This window comes from Wyeomyia smithii, chromosome 1 (genome assembly GCF_029784165.1).
Source record: "Wyeomyia smithii strain HCP4-BCI-WySm-NY-G18 chromosome 1, ASM2978416v1, whole genome shotgun sequence".
NCBI classification, from domain to species: domain Eukaryota; kingdom Metazoa; phylum Arthropoda; class Insecta; order Diptera; family Culicidae; genus Wyeomyia; species Wyeomyia smithii.
In genome coordinates this window covers 123625135-123632756 of record NC_073694.1, presented here as the reverse complement: position 1 = coordinate 123632756, position 7622 = coordinate 123625135, and the positions used below count along the sequence as shown (strand labels likewise).

General features: G+C 40.7%; 1 long non-coding RNA gene across 1 annotated transcript; it reads right to left on the bottom strand.

The window, feature by feature from the left end:
- Positions 1 to 246: 246 nt before the first annotated feature.
- LOC129733306 (uncharacterized) lies at positions 247 to 1504 on the bottom strand. The gene is made up of 3 exons (XR_008729455.1): positions 1023 to 1504; positions 652 to 799; positions 247 to 590 (listed from the first exon to the last, which is right to left on the bottom strand). It is a non-coding gene; the product is annotated as an uncharacterized LOC129733306 (long non-coding RNA).
- Between the last annotated feature and the right edge of the window lie 6118 nt (positions 1505 to 7622).

Genomic DNA, 7622 nt, shown 5'->3' with positions numbered 1-7622 from the left:
TACATACATAGATACATAACATCTCTTTTATATGAATAGAAGAAGAAGAAGAAGATGGATGAACATACAAACATTCAATGAAATAAAAATAAATCAACTCGAATGGGATAAAAGTAAACGAATATTTTTTTACTTCATATATTTGAATGATCAATGTACACAACAAATTTTAAATTGAATTAAAGCGAATAGAAGATATTCTAAAATTTTACTAAAAAGTTTGATTTACCAGAAAGCCCCAACTAGGTAACCCGTTAAGCTCACTCATGCTACTGATTTTTCTTTTGCGCTTGTACACCTTTGAACGCATATCTGAAATGCCTTGCGCCTTGGTTTGTTTGACTTTGATGAATAATTTGTATGTTTAGCGTACAGATCCTGATAACGCACCGTCTTTTCTCATCATCCGATTTCCCATCTCCAGATTTTCTCATCATCCGAAACAATTCGCACCATGAGCAGCACTACTTCGTACGAAGATAACTGGTAGTTAGTCCCTGCGTAGCAGTTGGCACGGCAATAGATACTCGGCCTAATCGTTTCAGTTCCGCTGAATATTTCTCATTTGAAGGCGGTGTTTATCTCAAAACCTGCAAGATGGTTTCGTTTATTGCTTCAGTTGTGGCCAGCGGCGCTTTTGTAGACTATTACCGGAGTGACAATCTTGTAGACATTAGCACGTTCTTCTAGAATTTTGTAAAGTCCGGGATTCATTGGTTTCATGTGTGTAGCTCCAGAGAACATCATCCATTCACATCACCCATCCTTCATCTTTCACATTTACGCTTAATTTTTTCAGCTTATGAGCAATAAGATAAAAAATAAAAGGTGATTAGTTGTAATTTCATTCAATTTTCATTTTGCAGTAGATGGTGGGACAGTTGGAGCCAAGTCTGTATGAATGCCATTGGAAGGGTTTGAAGACAGATTGGGAAGGTGTTTGAGCGTTTGAAAAAAAAAGAAATGTATGAAAACATAAAAAAATGAAAAATAATATTAATAGAATAAAAAAATCTACATACTTGGTTTAAAGTCTCAGGTGATTTAGAGTCAGGTGAAACTGACTGCGAAATTAATTTGCATTCCCGACAAACGATTTTATTTTATAGGTCCATAGTGTTGGATTTTCCGTTCTGTACTGGTGTTGGAATCGTATGAATAGTTTGAATGAAATATTTTTTTTTACATGTCCACGAAGCGCTTGCCTGTTCAATTCTCGTGAGACCGTTGTTAATTACGTGTTTCCGTCAAAATTAAGCTCATCTATTCGGCTTGTAAATCATCAACATAGTGCTGTGTCCAAAGCGAGGCAGTGATCCGACCGTCCAAAATCTTGCAAAGTGGAAGTCGGAAATTGACTCGACATTCGTCCGAAAGTTGTTTAGCAGTCAAATCTCGTAGCAGCTCAACACAAAAAGTCCTATATTTTTCTCCAATTTTCGTACAACCACTGAATCGTGATTAACTATAGGCCGATTGAGATCCTCTTTAATTGATGCATCGTTATTTTACTCACTTGTTCGATAAGATTGTGTCGTGCCGCTTGTTGGACATTTTCCGTAAGCAGTATGTACGTCCGTTCGCTGCTAACTTAGAACACAGAATCCGCGTAAGAGATTTCGTCGTGCGCGTTTAATGTTCTCCCGACTGATCATTCTCTCTCTCACCGTAATATCACTCCTCTATTCTAATCGCTCGTTCGTAATCATGCCGCTCTTCACCACTGCAGTCCCTGACAAATCTCTCGTGTTCGTGCTGCTATTCGTTTCTCTTTTACTATGGGATTTCTCTCGCTCGTTTTAGCGAAGTATAACGACGGAGCGACTTCCGGTGATTTCGGTAATCATAGCTTTTTTTTATTGAGTTTCCTTGACAATAGCGTTCTTGTCTGCGTTCGCCGTATGCACTCTTATTAGAGTATTGCGAATAATGATATTAATGTGACCAAAGCAACGATGTTTGCGTTTGTAATACACTCTCATTAGGGCTACACAAATAATGTTTCTATAGCAACTGATTCGAAATCGAAACTTAATTCCCCTGCGGCACTGTTCTGCGCGTCCCTCCCACAATATTCCCTTTCTCTACTCTAAAATTTAAAACTTTTTTTTTTTTTTTGTTTACATTTTTATTAAAGATTTATCACAAAGACAGCATATTTAATATTCATTGATATATTGTGTAAACAAAATTATCGTCATATCTCAAAGGTTTTTTTACGTTTCTGCGAAGATTTATCCGCGTATTAGAGCTACTGATTGCATCTTTTTCCAACCTATTAGTATTTCCATCATCCGTTGAAACTAAATGTGATGAAGCAAAAGGAACCTTCTTCAAATCGTTAACATTGCGTGCGTATTGGATACCATTTTCACTAGAAATAACCATTTTTGCTCCTTCTTGTGCCACTACTTGGTATCGTTCGGATGAAAACGTAGCATCGGTTTTCGATTTTTTTAGCTGTTTCAGGAGGACCATATCACCAATTCTAATGTCCGAGCATTTTGCACTACGCACTAAATCCGCGTGTTTTGTACTGGTCAACTTTTGTTCTGCATCCTGTTCTCGCACATCTTCTCGGTCCAGTTGTTTACTATGCACGTTACTCCAAAGGCTTGGGAAAGTACCTCTAAACTTCCAGCCGACCAGTAACTCGAATGGAGTCACATTTAGTCTAGAGTGTGGTATCAAAGTGTTGTGACTGTGTACGAAAGCTTCCAATGCCTCGCGCCAATCCTTACCTTCAATTTTCGCAGCAGACAATGCTTTTATAATTGGTTGGTTGTACCGTTCGACAAGTCCATTCGACTGTGGACTTAAGGGTATCGATTTTCGTACTCGCACACCCTTATCCTGCCAAAAATCACAAAATGTCGAGCTCTGGAATGGTGGGCCATTATCACTTTGGATTACGCACGGTAATCCCCAACGTTTGAAAACCTGCTGTAGTGCTAAATTTGTTGCATCAGCATTAGTGCGATGCATTTCTACCACCACAAGGAACCTCGAGTACGTGTCTACAATGCTAAGGAATTCTCCGGACCCAAACCCTGTGACTGTTAAGAAGTCGATTTGGATTATATCCCAAGGTTTTTCAGGCAATTCTCTAGATGCAAGAGGTATCGGTGGATTTTTTCTACATAGTAGTACACACGTTTCACATCGTTTTACATATTTTTCTGTTTCCAAGCTCATCCGTGGCCACCAAAAAAACTGTCGCATTATACGCTTCATTGCCGTTTCGCCTATGTGTCCACTGTGCGCAGATTCCATTGCTCGTGTACGCAACCCTTCAGGTAGAATAATTTGGTCGCCTTTGCACAACAGCGCCCCTAATATGTGGATGTTTTTCTTTTGTGCTTCATACCTACGTAAATCAGACGTCCATGTATCATGTTCCAATGCAAATCGTAGCTTGGACAATTCTTCATCGTTTTCTGAAGCAGTTTCAATTTCACTTAGAGTTATTTCCATACAACCTGTGTCCAAAGTACAGAGCATGTGGCTTTCGTTTTCATCGTCGAACGGCTTCGGGTTTTGAGAATGCTGTATGAGTCTCGAGAGGACGTCTGCCACGTTATCCTCGCCTTTTACTCTTTTCATCTTGAAGTCGTAGGGCTGAAGTCTCAAGGCATACCCCTCTGCTCTCGTGAAAGCGCGTTTCCCGATCCGATGGCAGGAATGGTAAATAAACTCGTTGGCAGAGGCGTCCGTTCGTACGACGAAAGGTCTACCGGTCAAATAAAACGCAAAGCGTTCAATACCCCACACAACTGCTAATGCTTCTCGGTGCGACTGGGGGTAATGTTGTTCAGTCTTCGTCAGCGCCTTTGAGGCACAAGCAATTATTCTAGGCACACCCTCTAAGTTATATTGGACCAAAACAGCTCCTAATCCAACAGCGGAAGCATCAACGAACAGCTCGGTTTGATCTGTATTCTTGTAATAGCCTAACATCTTTATTGCTTCTATCGTTTCGGTCTGAAAAGATGAAAACTCCTTTTCCTCAGCATCGGTCCAATGGAATGTGGTAGCGTTTGCAAGAGTCCGAAGGCGCTCCGTCTTTGTCGCGCGGTGAACCAAGAATTTGTCGACAAAAGTAATTAATCCTAGGAAGCTTTTGACTTCAGCACAAGTGGTAGGACGTCTAAAATTCTTGATTGCGCTCAACTTCTCCTGTTCAATTCGCCAACCATCAGCAGTAAGCTCAAACCCGAGGAAAATCACCTCTTGGCTACCGAATTTACATTTATCTGCGTTAATGCTTACGTTATGATCTTTGAGCCTGTTGAGAACTTCTGAAAGATTTCTGTCGTGATCTTCTTTCGTTTCGCCATACACGAGGATGTCGTCAAGATAATTACATACACCTTCGCATCCTTCAAGTATCTTACGCTCCATCACTTCCTGGAAAATGTCCGGTGCGTTACATAATCCAAATGGAAGTCTTGTATATCGAAACATGCCATATTCGGTCATGAAATTTGTCAAGTGTCGCGAATCTTTATCTAGTTCGATATGGAAAAACGCACTTGATAGGTCTATCGTTGAAAACCATTTCGCACCTTCCAATTTAGCAAGAATTTTCTCTAAACTAGGCATAGCATATGGGGTACGGAGAATGTACCGATTTGGACCTCTAAGGTCGATGACCAAACGGAAGTCGTTTTGCCCTTTCGGCACTACTAACATTGACGAGCAGAAAGATGTGTCCATCGATTCTGTTACACGCTCAATGATACCCGCCAATACCTGCTCTTCGAGTCTTTGCTGGACTGAATGCTTTAGTGCAACCGGTACATTTAGAAAAATATTGCGACATGGAGGTTTTGACAAGTCGTATCGTATCTTTATGGGAAGCATGTTGAATTTCGGAAAATATTTGTTGCAACCGATGAACGCGATATTTTGCCAACCGTTGCCTTCTCGACTAACCAGGTAAGTATCAGTCACTGGTACATCTAGCCCAAGAAGAAGGATACTATACCTGGTTGCTGTGGATCTACTTAGTAGACACCTCATCTCTTTCACCACATAAAATTTTTCGAGTAGAACTGGTCGATCTTCCGAAATGAATAAAAATGCTTCAAATACGCAGATCACTCTTATACCGGTGGAGGTTGCATATGCCATCAAAGGACGATCTGTTCCTTCATGTATGTTGTATAATCCTTTACTGTACTGGCTATCCGTCAATAACAATTCAAAGACAGACTCAGTCACTGTATTCACCTGGGCACCTGAATCGATTAAGAAGACACATCGCATTCCAGCAACTGTAGCTTCAATGATGCTTTCATCATTGCTATCATTCATCACGGCCATCCTTGAACCTGAAGACGTGCTTAGCGATTGGAGAACCTATTAAAACCAAGCATTAATCCATTAGCCTCAGAGAACGAATATCATCAGGTTAGGTATGCTTAGAAAAAATGAACAATCAAACAAGTATGTAGCAACTTTACTCAACCAATGCAATTTATATTTCGTGTTTCATTTCTCTAAGCAATATTTAAGAAAAAAGATTTAAAAAAAAACAAGAGCTTGGAACTTATTTGTTGTTGATTGCCCATTCGCGAATTTCATTGTGATTGAGAAGCAATATCACTTACAGGTCTCGAGACACTCGTTTCCTCAGTCGCTACCTCCGGTTTTGCACCCACTGCTGCAACTTCTAACGGTTCACTGTTTGGTTTTCGTTCATTGAAGTCTTTTCTGTCCCTCGAAACTAGGGGTAAGTTACACGCTCTCTGAAGATGGCCCATGCCACCGCAGTTGTGGCAAGTCATGTTGATTGCAAAACATCTTTCTTCCGAATGGTAGATACTGTTGCAACGGCTGCAACGCTCAGGTACTTGAGAATATGAACCTCTCCAAGCTATACCACTATTCATCGGCCGCTGACCTCTTCCACTACGGAATTTATACCTCTGGTTTTGGTTTCTACCGTAAACAGTATTGGTGCGATTCACAACGTATCGTGATGACCCAACACTTCCTTTAACAAGGTTTATTGAGGCCACTGCCGTCTCTGTAACGGCTAGCTTCTTAGCAACAAACTCTTCATTGAGACGAATTGTTTCAATTGCTCTAACTTTCACGATGAGATCTGATAGAGTACCTTGGCGACTCATCACTTTGAGTGCCGCTTTTCTCACGTCTTTGTCTTTTGAGTGCTCGGCCACGGTGTTCAAAATTTCTTCGAGTTGTTTGCTCTCTCCGTACTCACAAAATTTCGCCGCCAAACCAACTCTTCTGATGTAAGCCAAATCCGATTCATTTGGGCCCTGCGACATATGTGAAAGTTTCCGACGTTGAAGCAATAAGTCCGAATTAGAACTGAAATACGCTTTGAGGCGAGCCATCGCATTAGAAAAGGGTTGTGTAGCTTCATCTGGGGCGTCGTTCGGTGAATCAGTTCCTTTGTAAACTTCCAGAAGTTTCTGGCCTGCCTTGACTTTGAATATAATATATTTTGTTGCTTCATCCAAAACACCCGCCAAAGTCATCGAATTCAACAACAATTCATGCCATGCCTCAAAATCAATTCTAGAGATATCATCGCCTTCCATGCTAGGCTTACATTCTGGCACACAAATCGATGACACCGATATTTGATTAACCGAGGAAACAAAACGGGAAAGTTCTGCCGATGAATCACTACGGTTTATTTGTCGTTTCGTGCTGCATGGTCCAAGATCATTTTCGAATTCCACGCTATTAATATCACCGCACTCACTTCTTGAAGATGATATGCTTGTTTGCAATGACCGTATCGTTTCGCGTGCTCTATTTAGCTCTTCCATAAGTTTCACGTTATTTGCATTAGCCTCCGATAACTCTTCCAGAGCTACAGCTAATCTCGGGTTTTTCTTTCTAGAATTTACGTGAGAATATTTATTAACATATATTTCAACTGTAATAACTCTCCAAATATTATGTGAATCGATAGCTAGAAAAATCATGTTCGCTATGATTTCAAAATGGCTTACCTCACGCTTTTTTTTTTTTTTTTTGCCATTTCACTTTTCATTGGCTTACCTTTTTTTTTTTTGCCTTATAATCATGGCTCATCATATTTTTTGCCAGAACTGTCGCGAGTGTTTCGCAGGATAATCCTGATGTTCGGCTTACCTCCTTTTTTTTGCCTCGAACATTTAGGTACATGAGGCTTATCTTATTATTATTTTTTTTTTTTTTGGCTCACCATATTTTTTGCCAGTTCATTTCGCAGCATAAATATACCCATTTGTACACTCTCATAGCAATCGATTCACTTTATAGCCGCTCGTTCATTCTTATTACGGAGTATACTTACTTGACGGGAGCGTCTCCTGCGCCATTGTCGTGCCGCTTGTTGGACATTTTCCGTAAGCAGTATGTACGTCCGTTCGCTGCTAACTTAGAACACAGAATCCGCGTAAGAGATTTCGTCGTGCGCGTTTAATGTTCTCCCGACTGATCATTCTCTCTCTCACCGTAATATCACTCCTCTATTCTAATCGCTCGTTCGTAATCATGCCGCTCTTCACCACTGCAGTCCCTGACAAATCTCTCGTGTTCGTGCTGCTATTCGTTTCTCTTTTACTATGGGATTTCTCTCGCTCGTTTTAGCGAAGTAT